This window comes from Stegodyphus dumicola, chromosome 8, assembly GCF_044657685.1.
Source record: "Stegodyphus dumicola isolate Sdum_Otavi_A_Nest chromosome 8, ASM4465768v1".
NCBI lineage: Eukaryota > Metazoa > Arthropoda > Arachnida > Araneae > Eresidae > Stegodyphus > Stegodyphus dumicola.
The window spans coordinates 160617325-160640089 of record NC_140775.1 but is presented as its reverse complement, the minus strand read 5'-3'; the positions used below and the strand labels follow the sequence as shown (position 1 = coordinate 160640089).

Here is a 22765-nt window from a genome sequence, read left to right as displayed (position 1 = left end):
TTCGAGAAGATTTTCGCTGCACATATTTAGAGTGCCCCCATGCGCACGAACATTATACATTTACAAAACATCCATGCCTTTTCCGAGATTCGAACCCGGGCCCTTGGGCACCGGAGTCAGCAACACTAACCACTGTACCGGTTGGGCGGCTTTTTATAACATAAATTTATGTATAATTTTTCAATAACAATGTTTGAGTGTGGGTTTTAACAAAGCACAAAATGTTTGCATATTTAGGCAAACTAAAAGATAAAATTTAATTTTTTTGGCTTTTCATATTATTATGTTCATAATGCTTCATTTTAAATTTTAACCATAAGCAAAAGGCGTCATTGCATAAAGGCCCTCGCTAGACATTTGCATGACGGCGCCGCTTCTGTGTATAGAATTGTTTTTGTAATGTAGCTGTTGTATATGTATATTCTGTTTATTTTCGAAACTATAAGGCCTGCAAGTTTACTTATGTATGCCGATTATTGTTGTTTATAATTTTAACCATTTAGTTCTTTTCTACTCCTGGTGGATGTAATCTGCAACTGTTGTTGAGTACTCCATCAGTAGAACTCATCACATTGAAATTCGTCAGCATATGAATCAGTTATCCCACTGTGAATTCTCCCTTTAGTACTTTACCCTACCTTACGTATATTATTTGATTATTGACTCCTCCTCCGAGGAAGTATTCTGTAGCTGTTTTTCGGTAATCTGTCGACAAGATTCCTCAGGCCGAAATGCGTCAACATATAGACAAACTGTCCTACTGTGGAATCACGTTTTAATACTTGCTTCCTTCCAGATGTACAGCATTTGATTTCCAGTCCTTTGAAGATGAAATCTGCAGCTCTTATTGAGTCCGTCGAAAAACTCACTAAACTGAATTACGTCAACTTTCCGGTCTTCGAGAAAATATAATATGTAAAAGTGTGCAATTTTAAATCTTAAAATATCGTCTTTACCGAAAGGCAAGGAAAATATTCTAACAAAGTAAAAATTTAAAACTAATAATATATAAATTTATCTTTTATTTTACTTTGCCAGCATTGAACTGGATTGGTTTACATGTGACAAATAATCAGACGTTCTAACTAATCCAATATATCCTCTGCATTGTGAAAGTTTAACCGTTTGCCTTTTGACTTTCACTAAATACTACCTACATTAACACTTATTTTCTCTGTTTACAGCAGCAATTTAAAAAGGGACTCTCGTTTTCTCGAACACAAAATTACAGACTAAGCAAAAGCAAAAAAAAAACGGACAAAGAATCCTTCACAGCAGTGCAGTGTTTCCAACTGATTACAAAACTTTACGAACTTACGAAATGATCCCGTCTACTCCTAAGTTTTTGTTGTTACATGCATTTGGATTCTAGAAGAGGAAAGTAAACTTTGCTGTGATATTCCTATGTAGGTGGTTTGCAAGTCTGCCATATTCAAGTTGTACTACATAACCTTTTCCTTCAGTTGGGAAAATAGAAGTGATGAAAAGTAAACGTGCGTAATAGAGAGAAATTCGAGGATATTCCTGATAAATGACAGAAAATGAAACCTTTAGCGACATCTAGTGACTAAAAATGAAAACATGCAACTAAGAAACAAATTCGTGAATGTCTGACTGTAAAGAGTGTGGCTTCATCACCCAGAACCGAAACAATTTTCGAATATGAAACGCCTCCAGGAAATTATCGATTAGATTTCTGGAGGCGTTTCAAAACCATTTATCTGTTCTGATTAATGATTCTAGTTTAATCCTTACTTATTAACAGCTTTCCAAGAATTTGTTTCTCAGTTGCTTTTTTCTCACTTTTTGGCCATTAGATGGTACCAGAGGATTCGTTTTTGCCATTTAGTTGGAAGGTTCTAGAATTTCTCTCTCTTATTCTCATATAAGCACACAGCTCTGTTTTTCGTAATTTTACTCTAAAAGGTTCGATTTAACCTTTGGAACTACTACTTCTAACTAAATTTCATCAAAACGGCGAACTCAACTTTCGCTGATATTTGTTCCTTATTATTTATTACTTTTACCTTATTATCTAATACTGGCTTAGGCGTATTACTTTATTATATATGGTAACCATTTTCTTCCTTTATGCCTTTTTGATTTATAAAAGATTCCATAGAAACAATTTACTTTGGATCATACAGGTAAAACTGTACTAACAAATTACCCGAAGCCTTTTCTTCTTATACAACAAACCAAGATTAAATTAGATTTGCCTACGTTAATCCATTTTAACCATAGAATCCAATTGCTATAATCCATTCAAAGTAATAACTTACCAGTCACTACAGGACCTTCAGATAAGTAGACGTTTGAGATGACTTACAATTAAATCTTATAAATGTTCACCCATGTGTCTTAACTACGTTTTCTCTAAAAGTTGCAGACAACTTTTATCCCAATTATTTCTTTGCTAAACTTTTGCTCTGGTATTTGTATATTTATAAAGTTTGAAAAACGTAAATCCCTTATCTATTTGGAACATTGAATTAAAAAAATTATATGTTAATATAGCTTTTAAATATCCCTTCATTTATTATTGATAATAATTTTACATTTAAGAGCTACTAATTTCCTCTATTTAAATAATACTTTTACTATCAGTTTTTTGTATCAGAGATTTTGTCTTACGTTTAAGATGAAAATTTAAATGAAGACATTTAGTCAAAAAAAATTCATTTATTACTCAGATAAAATTGTGTGAAATAGTAAACTTTTATAAAAACGATTTAAGTTTTGAAAAACAGCATCTCATAATTTACTTTCGTTAACTAGGTATTCCTTTATACGAAATAATATAAGGTTCAAATTTAAGAAAACTTCAACCTCATATATATTTTTTTTAATGGCCGGAAATTTTATTTAATAGCCATTAAGCTTCGCGCTAATATAAGGGCTGAAAGTGGTGGTCATTTTAATATGATAGTTGATAGTAAATCAGGTGAAACACGGAGGTCATCATCCCTTGGTCATTTTAATATGAAAGCACCTAATAAGTAGCCACCGTGCCACCGTTACCTCCTTTGAAAAGGACGAACAGTTACAACCATGCCTTCTCCGCCATTCGAAACCTGGCGCATCGCTATGGCAGTCAGAAGCGGTTCAATCATATATTGAAGATGGTTTAAAACCTCAATGCCTTTCCAGGGAAAATGAGCATAGAATCCTGCTTCTTCAACGGGCAAAAGTTAGGGCAAATTACTATGATCAGATGTTCTTAGTCTGTCATAAGATATATAAGTTGAAAACGTTTTCTATTGCCAATGGATTAGCTTACAGAGAGAAAGATGTTTTCTTTCTTCCGAGATTACTTGTGCTCAAACGATGTGACTACTGAACATTTTGAACACGAAATGACCACTGAACTGTACTGTATTTAGTCCTATGATTTTTTCTGGCAACCGTATGGCTTGGCTGCATGCAAGTTTTGTGGTTTTTCCCATATGTAATATAAATGCAAGATAGTTTCTCTTATGAAAGCTATATGAAGTAATCTGTGAGATCAGTAACCCTCGAGGGCTTTGTGCAATAAATAACTTTGCAGAGTTTAATTTAGATAACATATTATTTTTGCATTGATTCTTTCCTACAGCTTGTATTTCTATCTTCAGTCGTCACCAGAATCCAAATTCAATGGATTTTAACCGGTAAACGAATGTGTGATTTATAGAAGAGCTTGGCAATACTCTAGGAAGCATTTTATCCCGAAAACCTGCTCTTATTGGGCGATCAGGTTCCGTGAGCGATTTTTGGTATTTGCTACCGCTTCGGAGTCGAAATCACGGGCAGGTGAAGATGGGTTGTTTAGGCATTGCAATAATTTTACATATTTCACCTATTTAAAACCTATTTAAGCAGTTGCATTCCTATAACCCTGTGGATAAGTTTCATTAAATTTAAGTTGTATCTACAAAATAAAGTATTTATAAACTTTACTTAAATTTTACAGGTTTTCTATGTTCTTCCAGTTAGACTTCGAAAAGGTTAGGTTATTTCGAAAAGTGTGTAAACGAGAATTTGAGGCAGAAAGATTAAACAAGGCACAGTTTAATAGTGAAATAAATTTAATATAACAATTTAATCATTTTTCCGAAATTCTGTCAGCGAGTTTATTACCAAACTAACTGTTAACTAAAATCTTTTCCCTAACAAGCCAAAAAAGGCTGTAACTTACCCATCGAGTTTTATATTTTTCTTGCCTAGGAGTATTTGATCAAATTACGAGAAACAATTTTTTAATCAAATGCATCAGGTTTCAATTATTGAAAAATTCAACCTTTATTTGGTTAGCGATGCTAGCTGCAGTAAAATTGGGGAAAATTCAGAAGTACAGAGAAGCTTTGGATGCTTGTAATCGTATAATGTCTCTGCGGTATAAGTACATTTAAAATACAGGCAAGCCAAAATTCACTCGAGAGGTTCAAGGTAATGAAAGGAGGGTGGGAGACCTCCATATTGGTTCCCCAAGATGTTCTCCGTCATACTTGGTAAAGAACTTCGCCTTCCTTACTGGTGTAATTCATTCGCTCCTGTGGTGTAACCTAGGTAACGTTTTCGCTGATGAGACCACTAAATGATGGCTGGGTATTGGCCATTCCCGACTAATGCATTAAGTTGCAAGCGTTCGGCAGTTTGAAACAATAACAAAATTTTCATTCGGAGATTTACAGGTAGATCAGGAGATTAGGCAAAACATTAGGAGTCTCTTAATTTATGGGGATGTTTGATAAACTGCAATAGGGTTCGAAAGATTAAAGAAAAAACACTTCTTCTTAACAGTAATTTGCATTTGAAGAAGCATAAATATATCTTTTGTCTTTCGAAATTAACTTAATATTTTATTTGAAATTAAAAACTAGGAGATGTTGGATTCTATTAAGTAATACCAAATTTCAGTAATATTTCACACTTCCAAATTTTAAGGCTATTTGCCTATTTCCTTTTCATGTGTAGCTAAAAAATAAAGAATTAAAAAAAACGAGAAAAACTCATCTATATATATATATTTTAACATTAACATACTACATTTCCTGATGATATTAAATATTTACATCATCGACCTTTTTCTGGGTATAATCATTTACGACAAGGCATGTGAAGGATATCTGATAAAGCGAAAGGTTGTCTTGGGGCAGAATTCGTAGAGAAAGTAATACACATTAATGTCACACAAGGGAAAACCTCGGAAAAGCCCATTCCGTCAGTCCACGCACTGGAATATGAAACTAGATAGAACTACCAGTGTTCAGCAGTCGTGTCGCCTTTAGCATTTATGAGTTCAATTTATTGCATACGGTCATAAAAAATAACATATAGAGTGAATTTTTTCGCGGGGGAGGGAATAGGAGACATGAAAGAAGTTAAATGCCTTCGCCAAGACTCAAACCCTGGACCTCTCGAATACGCATCTAATTACGCCACGAAGGCATGCGGAAAGAAAGAAGATAATATATATATACCTTTTAAATGGCGACTGGGGATCAGGGGGCCCATTCGCCAAATCCTAGTGGTGACGAATTATCGTCCACCACCTTTTTAGTTTGTGCGCCAATTGTAGAGCCATTAAGTTTAAATTCTTTTTTAGGAGACAAAAAATGTGCAGTACCCTCGCCGGGACTCGAACCCTAGACCTCTCGAATATGCGTCGAATATGCTTCCAATCACACTTCGAAGGCCTGCGGAAAGGAAGGAGAAAATTCCTTATAAACCAATTGAAACACATTTTCCCCACCTACCAGTCTCTTAGTGGCAACATGTTTTGGTATTCAGCTCTAAACTTGAATAAATAGGTTTATTAACTGAACTCATATCCAAACTTCTAGAACCCTGTATAACACCCCTTGCAAATGATGTATTGTTTTCTGTTATTATATAAAATCCTATTCTGGCTAAATCGTCGAATGAAAAGAACATAAAGAATCTAACAGCAGAACTTGGCAAAAGCTTGCCACGAACCCGAAACAAGATTTGCAATTTATCTCTTGGCCCAAGGCGAGTTTTCAGATTACTGTCATTCAACAAAGAATGGAGCCCTTTATTTAAGCTTTCACATTTAATCAATCTGTTATTGATGAACAAGCTCTACTGCGCGAAACAACAGACCTTTGGTTTACTTTTCGCGGGTTTCCATATGCAGCTGTTTCTCAGATTATTACATTCATTAAGATATAAAGTATTTAATTTGACATTCAAATTTAATTTATGCGTTACTGATTAACATGTAGAGCAATTCAAAAGCAATAAATGCAGTTCTTAATAATTTAAATATTTATTTTAATTTCTTAATAGTGTGTGTAATTGATATACGATAAAATTCACTTATTTTATACTATTTCCGACAGATAAATGTGCTTTCACACACATACGTGCGTCAATAAACTCAAATAATTTAAACTTCTAACGGAGGTAATTCTTCTGAACATTTAAAGCCCACACATTAGGCATTTATTTCGGTGAGGAAGGATTGAAAATTGTGCGAAGGCCTTCCCGGTATTCGAAATGCGAACTTCTCGATAACCAGCCAGATTTGCTTCCAATTACATCACGAAAGCACGTGATAAGGAGTCAATAAACCCAATTAAAGGGCGTTTGGAAAGGCTGGGAATTAGTCGCCAAATCTTGGTGGTGGCGAATTATCGTCCACCACTTTTTTAATTCGGGCTATTTATAGTCACTAAGTTTCTTTGAAACAGAAGACGAATTTTGAGCAATGTCCTCGCCGAGATTCGAACTCCTGACTTCCCGACTGGCTTCAGCCGGACGAGCTTCTAACTGCACCGTGAAAGCACGCAATAAGAAAGGAGAAAATACCTTAGAAATTAGGAGCTTTGTGTTCGTTAATAAAAGATGTTTCTGGAACCATATGCTAGGCGAACAGTGCTTTGGTTATTATTTTTTATGACTTTTAAGTTCTTTATTTTTCAAAATTTATTTTTGTTTCAAACTTATAAACGTCCAAGCCTTATCCAGGATTCGGACCCCTTGCACAAAGAAACAGCATCGAGAGGCTCTATCTATCCATTATATCGATCTGAGCGCATTTTAATTAAAAAATTTTTTTAAAAAATATTTTGAGAATTTAGCAGCTTGGAAAAGGTCTCCAGATCGTAATTTTTGTACTATTAGCGTAAAGGGGCTTAGGAAAGAAGGGCTATTAATTTCGTTTTGGAATTTTGCGTTGAGTCACATTTCAAACTGTTACAACCAACTATTACAGCCCTGTATTATACTTAAAGAAATTAAATGATGAAGAATTTACATAAATGTAAGTATTGTTACGTTTTTCTTTTCTTCTGACACCAGTTGTTACGTTATTTTCTTCCTTCACGTTCGTACGGGGTTCGTAGATTTGGAGTGAATAACGAAGACACTTGATGAAATATCGAAACACACTTTATTTAGCCAATATTAATTGGACAGCTCCAATAACACTTTTTACAGTTGTCGAAAGTCTACTATAAACACGCTGGAACAATCAGCGACACAACCTTCCCACTGTCAGGTAATAACGGTGGAGATAGCTTCACTGCAAAGCACCCGACTCTGCTTTCCGGACTACAGCTCCCGACTCTGCTTGGTCGCTCTCGGAACTCCACGTACTCTCAAGACTGTCCACGCTACAACTCGCGATGCACTCGACGACACACGAGCACAGCTCCCGACTCCTTGGTTCAGTCGTTCCCGGAGCTCAACACGCTCTCTCGACGATGCACTAACCGCGCTACACTAAGAGACTCCTTCGGTGAACTCGACGACATACTCGGCACTCGTTGCCCGGCTGTCAACTCGATCAACTCGCTAGACGAGACATACTCTCAATACTAACTCTTTCGCACTCTATGCGAGGCACGCACACGCTGACTGACTGTGAACCAGCAGGGTTTATATAGCTTTCGGCTTGTGTTCGAGAACATTCTGGGCTAAACCGGTAAGAATTCGTTCCAGAAGGTTCTCCATCCATCCATGGCATATAGCCAATTCTGTCGCCAAATGGGCGATTTCTCGCCAAATGTGGCAACCCTGCCTTTCCTTGCCATTTTATGGCAACCCTAAAACTGCTTTGCGGGGAAGCCATCTCACCGCGCCTTCACATTTCGTAACAGTACGTTTCTCACATTGTGATGAAACAGCGGTACCTAGAGCCATCAAATTTCCTCCAGCGAATGTGGGCATCTGGAAGCCCTAATTTGGAATTTGTTTTACTGTCTATTTCATATTTTGTCAGACATAAAAGAATTTTTGATTAAGAAACTCAACGATCTTAAAGCGAGGAATGGCAACAATGTATGGAAAAAATATATTTTTAATCTCCAGCACGCGAGACTGTGTATCGGAAATTCTAAAGATATGCTCATCTTAAAATTATTTTGCGATATTGCTGTTGAACTGAATTTTATGGTTTGAACATGATATTTACTAAATAAAGGTAACACACTAAATGTTAAAAAAATCGGAAAGCTTTCATATTGTTGCGGTTCGTTATGAAATGAATGCACAAGTCCGATGAAAAATGAACGAAATTTATTATTATCACAACAAAAATGCTTAAATTTCCTCAGATATTCGTGCAGTATTATAATATCTCACAGTAGTTATCTTTTAACTACTCAAACGTTCAAGAGAACTTAATTCAAAACAGCTAAAGAAAGCTAATCTTCGAATTTGCTACAGTCAACAAGAACAGTTTTCTAAACAAACTCTTAAAACAACAACAAACTAACTAATTCAATTGAAAGGTTTTCCTCATTTTATAAGATTTTAAATCGCGCGCGAAAATTTTCTGGAATTTTCTCGAAATCAAAAAGAGATATTTATTTATTTATTAAAGGTTAAATGAACGTGTTTTTGTATTTTTAATTTTTTCGGCTTAGATTTCTCATAATATTCGTCCCGCGCTGCACTACACGGGGAATAAAACAATTTAATTTAAGTCTACTAATATTAGCTATTTAAAAACCAAATCCGTAACACTATTTTTACTTCCTTCTACGAAGTAAAAAGTATTGTAATCGCGAAAAGTTTCAGGCAGCATATTTCAACGAAAATATCCATTTTTACCGCTATCGAATGCAATTTAACGATGTTTTTGAGTGATATCGGTACGTAAGGACAGAATAAAAGATTCGTTTTTTCCAAAACAATTATAAAATCTTGCATAACTCAAAAACGAGTAGCCTCAGAACGTTGAAATTTTGTATATAGGACTGCTATAACATGTAGATGCGCACCTCGTATTTTGGTTGCAATCGGCCGCCCCAAACGTATATAAATATATTTATATATAAATATATTTATCCATTCTGTTACCCGGCTCAGTGATCTCAGTTTCTTTACTCTTATATGTTTGTAAATTGTACCTTTTTAGCTTTAAAAATGATTGAATTATGTTGTTTTTATCTTCCGGTTAAGGGTTTTATGCCTTTAGTAAATCTGTATACAATATGTTTAGAATTATCAACAATTTTAAAGTTGTTTAAGTGCCGCTAAGCCTTTTTTTTATGGCGGCCATTGATTGTTTACAATTGAAACAGAAGACTAGTGGATTTGTTGCCAATCTAGAGTAACTTAGCTTCGCAACAACAAAGGTAACGCCTTCATTTATTATTGCCAATTAAATCATGCTTAATCTTTCTGGAATTTTTTCGAGGAAATAAGTGTTTATGATTTACTTCGTAATTTTTAATATAGATATTTTGAGTTTTTTTTTTTGTATTTTTGCCTTCTTGCGTAGTGAGAACTGAATTGATTAAATGAGAAGTACTCAGTCGTGTGTGAAAAACTGTTTCTTTTTTGTTTTGTTTGCTTAATTTCTTTTATACATCGTTCTAGCTTTATTATAGTATTTGAATAGAACATGTGGCAACTATTAGATCATTCTATTCTTTAAATGATATAAATTGTGTGCATTATGAGTTATAATATGAACGAAATAATAGACGAAATAATACAGTTAAGTGAATCTAATGCGAGTGTCACTATGGTAAACAAATACTAGAGTGAATTTTAAAGAATGTATTTATTCTATTGTGGTTTATGCGCTGTCGCGAAGTAGATTTAATTCAATCCAATAAGTTTAAATGGAATGCAAGAAAAAATGCGTATAATTTAATATTCCGTACAAGGAAGTCATGTGGTGTACACATCAGATTTTTTTATTTTCTTTATTTGTTATAAACCTCGCGGCATTTTTGCAATGACAACACGTAGAAAATATTTTTTATTTTGAAGTAATAGAAACTTAAGTTGAGTCGGAGTGGAAAAAAAAACAGTTGCACATGCAGTTAGCATTGGAAGACACCTAGTTCTAACCCTGAGGTGTGCACAACTGAGTTCTTGCGTTTCTAGTCCGAAGCAAATAATATTTCAGCACATGAGTATAAATTATTACACTCATTCTTACTAATTTATACAATATTTTCTTGCATAAAATAGCCTAGTACATAAATTATAAGTTATTTTCTTCTCCCTTCTAGTCTGCCTTCGTGATGTAACGGTAGCATACTCGGCACATATTCGAGAGGTCTAGGTTCGATCCCCGGTGAAGGCGCTGCACATTTCACATCTCTTGCATCAAAATAACCTATGGCTCTACAAAATAAATGCCTAGTTTCTTTTATAAAATTTCCTAGTCAGTTTATTTAAATTGCTCGTATGTTGCATCAACGTAAATGGCACTAATTTACTTAAATGTGAGGTTTTTCCTCTGAGACATTTCAGCAGAATATGCATTTATTATGGTTAATAATCGCTGTATTTTGTCAAAACCTTTTATATTATCTGCCTTCTGTAACTATAGTACATTGCGAAGATCTTGTTTTTCTGTACGAGAAGCTACTTCAATGCAAATGCTCACCAGAAGAAAATTCTTTATAATGCTTGTAAAAGGGTACTTAGCAAAAAATGTTTAATTTAAAAGAGTACAAAAAAATTGCATTTTGTATTGTTTGAAAAGCTCCTTTTAAACAACAGACCCTTTCATAAGAAGCAACGTCAAGACTACTTTTGAAAAATACTTGGCCAGACTCCAATTAAAACTTTTCACCTGACAGCTCACCTGCATTCTACACAAGGAACTTTCTTCACTTTTTTATTCTTTGTTATTTTGTCTCCACAGCATTCTTCCAATAAAGCTTTTTCTCAAATACATTTTTACACTTTCTGTCGACTGTAACTTGGTCTTTGTTTGTAAGCATTTATAAAGTCAGCATTTATGTATCTCAATATTTTATTCTGTATAATTTCATACTCAGGCAGTGTTCAAAATTCTGTTAGAAACTTTGCGAAAATGATGATGTTTTCACATTCCTGTATGTTTGTGAATATCCATAAGCATCCATAGCATTTTAAACGATAATAAACATTTTATGATTATGAAAATTATTATTACAGACAAGAATCCCAAATAGCGTATAAACAATTTCATTTTCAGTGATTTGTTTTATTTCTGATCAAAATTTATTGTCAGCTTGTAAAATTAAACCTAATTAATTATTACACTACTCCTATTTAACCCATTAAATGTACTTCTGATGACTTCTTGTCTTTTTTTTTAACTAGAAGTCAGTACACATATAAAAGATAAATCTTAACTGAAAAAGCTTATTAAAACTATGTTCAGTAGATATTAGTAAAATTAAACAAAATTTATCCACCGATACTTGCAGAGTAACAAAAATAAAATTGTTAAAATTTGACCATCTCTTTATGTGGTTTAGTAGTCAGTTTGATTCCAGGTACTGTAACCGATAAACTTGCAAGCCGACGAATGCAAGAACACTACTAAAACCAGATCTGTGTTATGAATGGATTTAATATCCAATAATCTTTTGAACATTTTATCTTATGAGGCTCGTTTTAGGTATGGGAACAGAAAGGAGTCTTCTTGAGCAACATCAGTCAAGTACAATGTATGATCGAGGGCTATAATACTTGTGTAGATTATAAACTGTTTCTCGACGAGGACCGAAGGTGGACGAGCATTACGTCAGAAAAATAACCAAAGGTCCGTTTGGGCGTTTCATGGGCATACACAACAGATCCTTTGGAATAAGTTTTTCTGGAACGTGTTCGTACGTGTTAACATTCATTGCTCATCGTGGTTAACATCGTCTCCATTTCTTCAATATTTTGTTACTTACGAGAAGCCGTTAGCCTACCACTCAATAGCGTCTTCAGTGGAATCCCATCCATCCTGAAAACGTTGAAACCATTTCTAAACACATTTAAATGATTCAGCCTCGTTTATATAAACTTATTTCAGCATGTCAATACATTCGTTCTCAGATTTACCAAGAATAGAAACAGAATATTGAAACAGAAATAGAACATTAAATTCGTTCCATGATCAATTTAACAGCCACTGCTACACCTTTATATATTAGTGTTACTAACAGGAATCTGTAATGCTTATTCTTATGCTATACTCAAACATGTTCAATTATGTAATGGCGTATTTTTTTCCACACTTCATGATTCCTCCACTACCACGTGTGAGCGTCCTATGACGACATTCACTGAACTTTATTATCATACCTTGTATTCTATTAAGTATCCCCCGAATGTTCCTCACACAGGAACTTCAAATCAGTATTGCTTTTACTACTGAGCAGTAATTACATATTTCTACATGGCTTTCTTGAAAGTATCTGAGCCATAAAAAGATTGTTTTCATTTTCCGACATTCATGTTTCATGTCTTGCTCTTATATTTAGTGAGTCCAACCTCATCTTGACATCCAGATTTTGAAAATCGAATAGCAAACTTGACAGAACATAGTCGATGAGCATCAGAAGTTTTAGACCGCAGCATTTACACCGAAAGAGTTTTACAGCTTTGAATTGCTATACGTAACATAACACAGTCTATCAGAATCTGAGAATTTTTGGAAACACCTTACTGATATTATTAAGTCTTTTGTGCTAACTGTCAGCAATAAAATTTAAAATATTTGAGAGAAATTTTTTATTTTATTATTAAATGCTAAATTGCTTCATTTGTGCAATTTAAAAAAATAGTGCATAATTAATAATAATTTGTATAGTATTTTCATAGAAATTTGCAAGCTTTTAACTAACATGAGAAAATGCATTCCCATCTCTGTCATTGTTACACTCAGATACTCGATTTTAGTAATGGGGCCACTGAATTTCAGAAAAAGAATAAACTCTTTCTCTTTCTTATTTGTTATTCTTATCTTAATAAATTAGCAAATTTCACACGAGGCTTTTGAGGACACATTTTCTTGATAATCAAAGATCTCGAAATAAAATATAAAATACTCATGTTTTACGCATCATAATATTATTTCTAACACGTATAAAATAGCATTTTGATATGACCTGTCCTACCAGCAGCCAAGTGATTGAGATCTGTGAACATTAGTAAATTCACCCGTGTTCAAATGCCGCTAAACGGGCTATAAAATGAAAAAAATTCTTTTTAATTTTTTAATGCATTCAATTGAAACCGGTTAGTTTAAAAAATTTTAATTCATATATTTTATTTTAACCCGTTTAATAATAAATTCAGTAAAAAGTAAATAAAACTTTTTAAAAAAATCTTAAAGCTTTCCGATTTTATTTGAAAGAGGCGTTTTTTAACGTTTTGTGTGTACCGTTTATTTATTAAACATCGTGTTCTTCGCACTTAAACCATAAATCAATTCAAAAGCAATATCACAAAATAATTTAAAGAGCATATCTTTAAAATTTCTGATACACAGCCTCGCTCGCCGGAGATAAATTTTTTTCCGTCCAGTGTTGCCATTGCTCGCTTTGAAATCGTCGAGTTTGTTAATCAAAAATCGTAAAAGTTTTAAAAAATATGAAATGTATAGTAAAACAAATTCCGAACTCCAAATTTGGGCTTCCAGATGCCCATATTCTAGGGAAGGACTACGTTATTAAAAATTTGATGTCTCTTAGTACCTTCTTTTTTCACAGTGCGAGAAATATACATACATACATTCATGCAGATTCTTCACTATTTAATTTCTTAAATATAATGCAGGGCTCTAATATTCGGTGGCAAGAATTTGAAAAGTGAAATGCCGTTTATAACCAACGAAAAATGCGAAAACGAAATTAATAGCCCTTCTGGGCAAATTGTCCCTTAGGGCTAAAAATGATCTTGTACAGAAGCCATTTTATTTGCAAACTCATAATAATTTCCACAAGGCAACTTTCTCATAGATATTTAGTTAGGAAGTAAATTATTCTTTAAGTTACGATTGTTAGAAAGAAATATAAAACTCATTCATAAATAAATATGCCTGTGGTTCGAAAAAAAGGTGAAATGGAAATAAAATGTATTTGCAAGAATATATTTTAAACTGAATGTTTTATTAAAGTACTTTTCTACTAAATATTTGAAATCTAAGAATATTGCACTAAAATTAAGTCTTAACTTTGCAGATTATTTGGTTAATTTCAATAAATTAAAATATTAAGTTAAGTTTAATTTAAAAGTAAAATGCTAACCAAATAGTTCCTTTTTACTAAGAAACATTGTCTGAAGGTTTCTTTACATTTTTTGAAAGATTCTGTAGTGTAGAACTTAATTCAGTTGCTATTCGGAACGCATTCATCATCGCGATATAGGCATATTCATAATTCTACTAGCAGGTGAGAGTTCTTTTGAATTTGATTGACGGTTCAATAAGTCTTTCATATTCGCATAATTACTTCGCGAGACCATTTTTGTTCATGGTTCACGATGGCATAAAGAAATAATTTTTATTTGATCTTGCAACTAGGAGGAGGGGAAAAAAAAGAGGAAGGAATCGAAAAGAAGTTAATATGAAACTTTATGAGAGTTCGAAATCAGTCGGAAGAGATCGGAAAGTAATAACAACGCCTGCTTTGCCATCTGGCGGTACATTCAGAAACTAAACCCCAAAGAGCTGCATGTTCGGCCTCTTCTGAATCTGTTTATTTGAACGTTTAGCCATTCCGTCGTTCGCTTCGTTCGATTTTGCGGGGATCTGCCGACTCGCCTAGCGGCAGTCGGAGTAAAAGTTTCTTCGTATGAAAGTTTTGAACGTTTTTGAGGAAGTACTTTTTCTTGTGATGCATAAAGAAAGTTTGAACAAAATAAACAGTAATTTTTTGTGCAAACATATTTAAATTGTATAGTTTTACCCTACTGGTCAACCTGCAATATAAAGTAAGTTTTCATAGTTTTTTTCTCTTAAACAAGTATTTTGGTTTCTACTATTTTAATTTTACTTTTTATTTCCAAATATGACGCAGATGAATATTCAATATACAAACTCTCGATTAATTGAGTTGTACATTAAGGGGGTTTTGTCTAAAAAAATAAGTTACGTTATTGCAAACGAATGAATTGATCCATCAGCCTCAAACAAAACTACTTTACGAAAAGAAAAATGTGAAGATAACAGAACTTAAGGAAATTTTGTAGTAATATTTATTTAGAAGTTGTAACAATAGCGCGTAATTTAATTACACATAATTTGGAATATATAAAAACTGTATAATAAAAAACAAAAAACTTCTGACAGTCTATTTTTTACGTGAATTCAAACTCGGTGATATTTCTCAAGTTCCATTTTAAATATTAGACTTTAAAGCCATTTTTTTATCATTTGCACTGAGGTTAATTCTGTTTATTATCTACAGTGTGTTATTTATGTTTTGAATACTGATTTATTCTGCGTTTACAGGTTTTATAGCTAATTTTTTTCAACTAAACCTAGTGAGTTCCAAAATACAGTTTGTGGTACAGATTATTAACATATTTAAACTCACTTCCGTTAGTTCTTTTCCGGAAATTAATCTGAAAGCAATTATTTGTTTAATTTTATGCGGCCGATATCTTACATTACAGAATTAGTGACGAAACAGAGAATTACTGGAAGGTTTTCTTTGCATAATGGAACTTTGGGTAACCACTAACAAGCAAAATAGTCATTGTGCACCAGCAGACTAGCAGACCCTGAAATTAAATTTAAATTTGAAAATTACTCTTTTATGATCATTTCAACAATCCAGAAAATTATAACAATAATACCAAAGAGAACTGACTTCTATAAAGCCATCTTGAAATTTCTTTACTATGTCCAGAGACATAGTATCATATCCGAAGGAATGTTTGTAAAAGGTTAAATAGAGAATAATTTATTTTCTTTGTATGTTGTCTTTTATGAACTTTGTTCTAAAAACATTGTAGACGTACTGTAGTATTTTTCTGTTAATTATAATGTAGGTTATTTCTTTTTTCTGTGTTTCATTAACTGTTCTCAAAATGCTAAGTTAACCAAGGACATTGAACTTGGTATTAAGTAGTTTTTCGCATAGTTGTTATAAAAGCATTTTTTAAACAATTTTACGTATATTTTTTTTTCTATATGAAATTTTTGTGAAAGGAAATATTAATTAAACTTTATTTAGCATTGAACAACGAAAAGTTAAAAGGAACAAAATATTTTTCCGACATGTTTATTGCAAGTAAAAGACAGTTTATAAGGGGAATAACGGAGCTCGAATTCGAGATTTTCAAAAATTAACTGCATCGTTTACGTTTGAAATTAATAATTCGTTTGCTTTAATTTACTGAAAAAAAGAAAATCTGAAAGGCTTCAGATTTTAAATTACGTCGAAAGAAGCGTTATTTTAACATTTTGTGTGTTACCTTTATTTATTAAATATCACTCTTCGCACTTAAACCATAAAATTCAGTTCAAGAGCAATATCGCAAAATAATTTTAAATTGATCATATCTTTAGAATTTCAGATACACAGTTTCGCGCGCTGGAGTTTTTTTTTTTTTTTTCGTTTTTTGTACAACGTTGCCATTGCTCGCTTTGAAATCCTTGAGTTTGTTAATAAAAAATTCGTTAAAGTTTTACAAAATAGGAAATCGATAATAAAACAAATTTCAAATTTCAAATTTGGGCTTTAAAATGCCCATATTCGCAGGAGGATTATGTTATTCAAAATTTGACGGCTTTAGTTACGTTGTTTTATCAGAATGCGAGAAAGATACATATAATTATGCAGATTCTTCATTATTTAATTTCTTCAGATATAATACAGGGCGATAATATTTGGCGGCAATAGATTGAAAAATGAAACGGACATTCAGAGTGATTCGACGCAAAATCAATAGTCTTTCAGGCACAAAGCCCCTTTGGATTAATAATATTTAAAATAGCTATTAAGCAATGACTTGAGAAAAGAGTTGTAAATGTATTCAATACATTTTAAAGAAGCAGAATTTCCTGGAGTTAAAAACTTCAGCTTCATTTTTCAGATAACGCATTTTATTATTTGTTAGTAAAAATAATACATTTTATAATATGTTTACGAAAATACGGGAATTTGGGTTAATTATTATGCAAAATACAACAATTTTTGTTAAGCAGAATTACTGAAAAATTTGTGTTATATTTAAAACTTAATTATTAACTAAATAATTTCACTTGGTTGTTTTAATACGACTAAAATAAAATGTCTCAATTTTTAATTTTGAAGAGAGAGGGAGAATTCCTGTTCTTAAGATATTCAGGTGGATATTTTCCAACAGTACATTTAAACTACAAAGTGTTTGTTAATTTTAAGATGTAATTTTAAAAAGATTAATTTCGTTTGTTTATTATCAGGTAGATTTTTAATTTCTAACGTTTTTTTTTTTTTATTTTAAAGAGACAGAAGCTCTGATGTTAAAAACATCAGCTGGTTTTTCTCAGTAGCCCATTTGAAAATGATACAGAAATTTATATTGATTTTATTATGTAGTTGCTTAACAGAATCATTTCACTTGATTATTTTAACCGAATTATTTTAGATAAAATTTAAGAAACTTCATATCTTTGAAGGTTGAATACTTTCAGAGAAATTCATTAATATTTATAAGGATTTTAATGATTTATTCTAAACTTTTTTGAGCCGATTATCTTTAGAAATATTTCTACTAATATTTATTACATCACAAAAGTAAACAAAAGAAAAAGAATTCCTTACGTTTGTTACGTAAATTAAATGTTCCATGGAGACATTTCATTGAAAATACTTTTAGTTTCATTTATATTATTATGATCACAGTCTACACACACGTAGGTTTTTTATAAGACAAATTATGATGATTGTTTAGTTTTTATCGAAAGGCAAATATTTTATCGATTACGAATTATCTTTGTTGATACTTATCTTGCTGATATCGGACGAAAACATCTTCCTGAAAAAAACCGTCTGCTGTTGTTTATATTTAATATGATTTTTTACGTGTACGTATTTTGCCGTTACAATATAACAAAATGTCGCGAAAATATACTACAGCTGTGACCTTCGTATTGCGGATAATACGTTCCAAGGTTTACCGCATGATACGCGAAATCGCGATAATAGCGAATGATTTTAAGTTTCAAGATTTTCATGCAACATTCAGTTATGCAATAGCATGGATTTAATGTTAGTAAATTAGACGTTAATAGTATGAAATAAAGTAATAATGGAGAATTCGGTATGCTAATGTATATTCCAGTATACTCTAATACTTAATAAAACATTTGTAAAATATATTTTCACTAGAATATAATCCCTTTCGTGTAGCATGACGTAGCAGTAAACAGAAATGTAAAATTTGTAGATAAAATATACAATTTAAAATCTGGGTTTGAAAACAGCAACCAGAATATCAATGAAACAGTTGGTAGATAATTTGACAATTTTTGTTTGATGAGGAAGAGACATCTTATCACCTGAAGAGCTAAGACAATACAACTAAACATTTGCTGATGATATATGGAGAGAGATAAATAACATGCTGTCTTCATGTATACATACATTACAGCTAATAATGCTGCAAATGTACTTTCAAATTCAGTAAAGTTTCAGGCACACAGAAAGAAGTGATTAGGCATCTTATCGTTGTCCGCCGATAACATCGCGGAAAAAACATCGCGGATGAAAACGTCGCGGAGGAAACAACGCAAGGCGAAAACGTCGTGCTACAAAACATCGTGAGAGAAAACATCGCAAAGAGAAAAATTGCAGTCCTAAAACATCGTGGTACAAAACATCGTCGTCGAAAATAAAGCGGTTTAAAAACTTCGCAGTTTAAAACCATCGTCGTCGAAAATATCGCGATAAAAAATAAAGTATCTGCAAATGATCGCATGACGATAACATCGCAGACACGCTTTTTTTTCAGGCTTTAATAACTGTAAATGGAAATATGGTTCCCATAAGGATTTGCGAGCGCAAGATGTAAAGAAGGATAATTTTTACTTTCACAGTTTTTTATTGACTAATAAATTTTTGCTGAAAAAGTAAGAAGGAAACTTAAGCATAGAAAATTAAATGCAACTTATAGACTATACTTTTCATGAAAAATTACCAGTAAAAATTTTATAAAAATGATTTATTTATAGCCTTTTTTAGTTAACTATGTCGGTTTAAAATTCTATTGAGTGCTATAAGTTGCATTAATTTTCTATGTTTAAGTTTCCTTCTTATTTTCTCAGCAAAAATTTATTAGTTAATAAAAAATATGAAAGTAAAAATTATCCTTCTTTCCATCTTGCGCTCACAAATCATTATGGGAATATCCATTTACAATTATTCAAACCTGAAAAAAGCATGTCTGCGATGTTATCGTCATGTGATGATTTGTAGATACTTTATTTTTTATCGCGATATTTTCGACGACGATAGTTTTAAACTGCGAAGTTTTTGAACCGCTTTATTTTCAACGACGATGTTTTGTACCACGATGTTTTAGGACTGCGATGTTTTCTCTTTGCGATGTTTTCTCCCGCGATGTTTTGTAGCACGACGTTTTCGCCTTGCGTTGTTTTCTCCACGACGTTTTCGTCCGCGATGCTTTTGCTGCGATGTTTTCGGCTGTAACCATCTTATCACTTCTAAAGAGGATTTTTGCTAATTTTTAGACGATTTTCATTGTAATTGCAGAAATATCTTACATAAAATATTTATGTTTTAAGTGCTCTATAACGCTTATTCTTCACTATCTTTATGCATCATAATTTCCAAGACAGCCAGTAAGCCTTTTGTAGTATCGGAAGAGGTATTTTATCCTATTGCTTTTGAACAGCTTTCGAAAGTCTGAGGAAGTCTAAGGTCGACGTTTAGACAACTTACCTTTTTAAAAGTCCAAAAGCACAAAAATGGATAGATGATAGATCAGGAGATTTAGTATGGATATGAGTGAAGGGTATGTTTTCGATAATAATGTGCAGTTTATCTTAACATTTTTCTCCACTCTCTTTATTTTTAATTTGCCGTTATTTGAAAACCCAACAACATAAATCTGTCAAAACCATTTTTTAAGGATTTTTTCTCCACTACTATGATAGTAAATAAATCTCCTTTTATTGCAGTCATAGGTACACCCAAGATTCGTCTATTGTGACAACATTTTTTCTAATTTTGTCTTGACAAATGTTTCTCATAACAAATTCTGCAAGGCGTTCTGGTTCGGAGACATATCGTGGATAAAAACGATGCACATAATGTGTTTTCGCCTTTTTAAGATTCAAATCAGCATTAATCACTTTGTTTACAGTTGACACTGAGCCTTTTAACGATTTTGCAACTGTCGTTTGATTTGGCGGATTTTTATTTAAGGTATCCGACCACGTTCGGAGCACGTTTTTTCAAAAAAGCAGTATAAGTATACTATAAGCACATTTTTTTCATTTATTTTCTGCAGAGAAATTAATTATAGAATATCAAAATTTAATATATACTAACCCTCCTGAGATCGAATTTGAGTCGAATTCGCAATAGTCAACGGTTTTAACCACTCAGCCACTGATTCTGTATTGGGAAAAAGCCGTCAAAGGAAATCATTCTTCACAAGAAATCGAATTTTTTAATTAAACTTTTGTTCAAACAAGGTTATAAGTCAATAAACAATTTAATGCTTTAATTTGGCTTTATTTCCGCATTTTTTATTAATTAATGTTTGCATTTAACGTAAATTTTTATTTTTTTTCCTTTTTCCAGTTAAATGTATAAAGCCTACATTTTGTAATGCAAAGTAAGAAACTGAAAAAGTAAAAACAAAGTGCACAAAATAATGAAATAAATTTTTCTGTTGTTTAAATAGTTTTAAATGACAAGATATCGAATTGCTGTGTTATTTAATGAAATACTTTATGTAATACATACCAATAATACCTATTAAAATTTAAAAGGAGCTTCCTAAATAGAATAGTCTTGGGATAAAATAAAGTCTTGGGATATATAAATAGTCTTGGAATGCAGATATTGAAAACAGATACTTGAACACAGCAAAACCAACGCCAGATAGCGTTGGCAAAACATGCAATTTTGACTACAGAAATTCCTCATAAAATGTAAGTAAGATTAATCTTATATCAGTAATGAATAATTTGCTGTACTTATCTGCTAAAGGGGTGATAATTAATCAAGTAATTATCTGCTAAAGGGGTGATAGTTAATTAGTAATTAAACGCGCCAAAGCACTTAATGTGGTAAGCTATTTATTTGAGCTCATGAGTTAAATCTCTGTAAATAAGTACACTGCGTAAAAAAATTAAAACAATTTAAAAACATTTTTTAAAAAATTAACGAGTTCTATATCTCCCGTTCTACTGGGCCGATTGACGAAGTTCAATTTGCGTTTTTCATGTATCAAAAGCGCGACTTAGAACATGTATTAGATTTATATACAGCATTGTTCTAATATAGGTATTTTGACACAAAATCGGACTTTTTCTGAAATGATATACTAATGTTTTTCCGTATTTCAATTCTACCACACAAATTACGCCAAACTACCAAGTTTTGTAAAAATCGCAGGAGAAGTTTTTGAAAAATTAGGTCTCAAAATTTTAGCTCCTTAATGTTAGTTGAGTTTGGTATATATTTATTAGTATCTCTTTTTATTAAACTTATTTGATTCTTCCTTTCATATTTCGAAACGCGCAGATGTTGAAACTTTTCAGATTTTTTTAATTTGCATTTATTAAGGTTTTCTTACACTCTCGCTGAGCTCGTAGTTTTCTACCAGTCTGCTCTTACACTCACTCCTGCTAACTTTATAATTAAACACCATTTTCTTCGCACTTACGCCATGTATAACTTAACAACAAAATTACAAAATAATTTAAAAGCAACACAGCAACATATGCTTAAAGTTCTCGATACAGTGTATTGGCACACGTCTTTATACTTTTTCAGTTTTTCTCAGTTCATCACATCAATGTTTAGTTTTCTTAGTAAGATCAGTTGCAAAATATTTTTTTAATTTTTATTATTAGCATCTTGTGTATTAACTTTATTTATGAATTATTCTTCGCACTTATGCCACATAAAATTTAATTCAACAGCAAAATCACAAAATATTTAAAAACAGCATATCTTTAGAATATCCCACAGAGAGTTTCGCAAGCTGGAGAGAAAAAAGGTTTTATTTTGATCATTGTTGCTATTGCTGCCTTTCAAATCATTGACTTTTTTAATCAAAAATTCATTGTTGTTATTGCTGCCTTTCAAATCATTGACTTTTTTAATCAAAAATTCATTAAAATTTTACAAAATATGAAATATAAAATTTTAAATTTAAAGCTTTACAAAATATAAAATAGGAAATAAAACTATTTCGAAATTCAAAATTCGTACTTCCAGGTGGCCATGTTTTGGGTAGAGGACAAAGTTATTTAAAATTTGATGGTTCTAAGTGACTTTTTTTTTACAATACGAGGAACATGTATACATACATGGAGATTATTTAATTTCTTTAAAAATAATAGAGG

At 32.2% G+C, this 22765-nt stretch overlaps 1 protein-coding gene across 1 annotated transcript in view; it reads left to right on the top strand.

Annotated features, from left to right (window-relative positions):
• Positions 1-14942: 14942 nt before the first annotated feature.
• LOC118184559 (dopamine receptor 1-like) overlaps positions 14943-22765 on the top strand; it is a 382281-nt gene continuing 374458 nt past the window's right edge. Inside the window, exon 1 of the mRNA XM_085822659.1 lies at positions 14943-15165. The gene's annotated coding sequence lies outside the window, so the exon portion shown is untranslated. The remainder of the gene's footprint in view (positions 15166-22765) is intronic.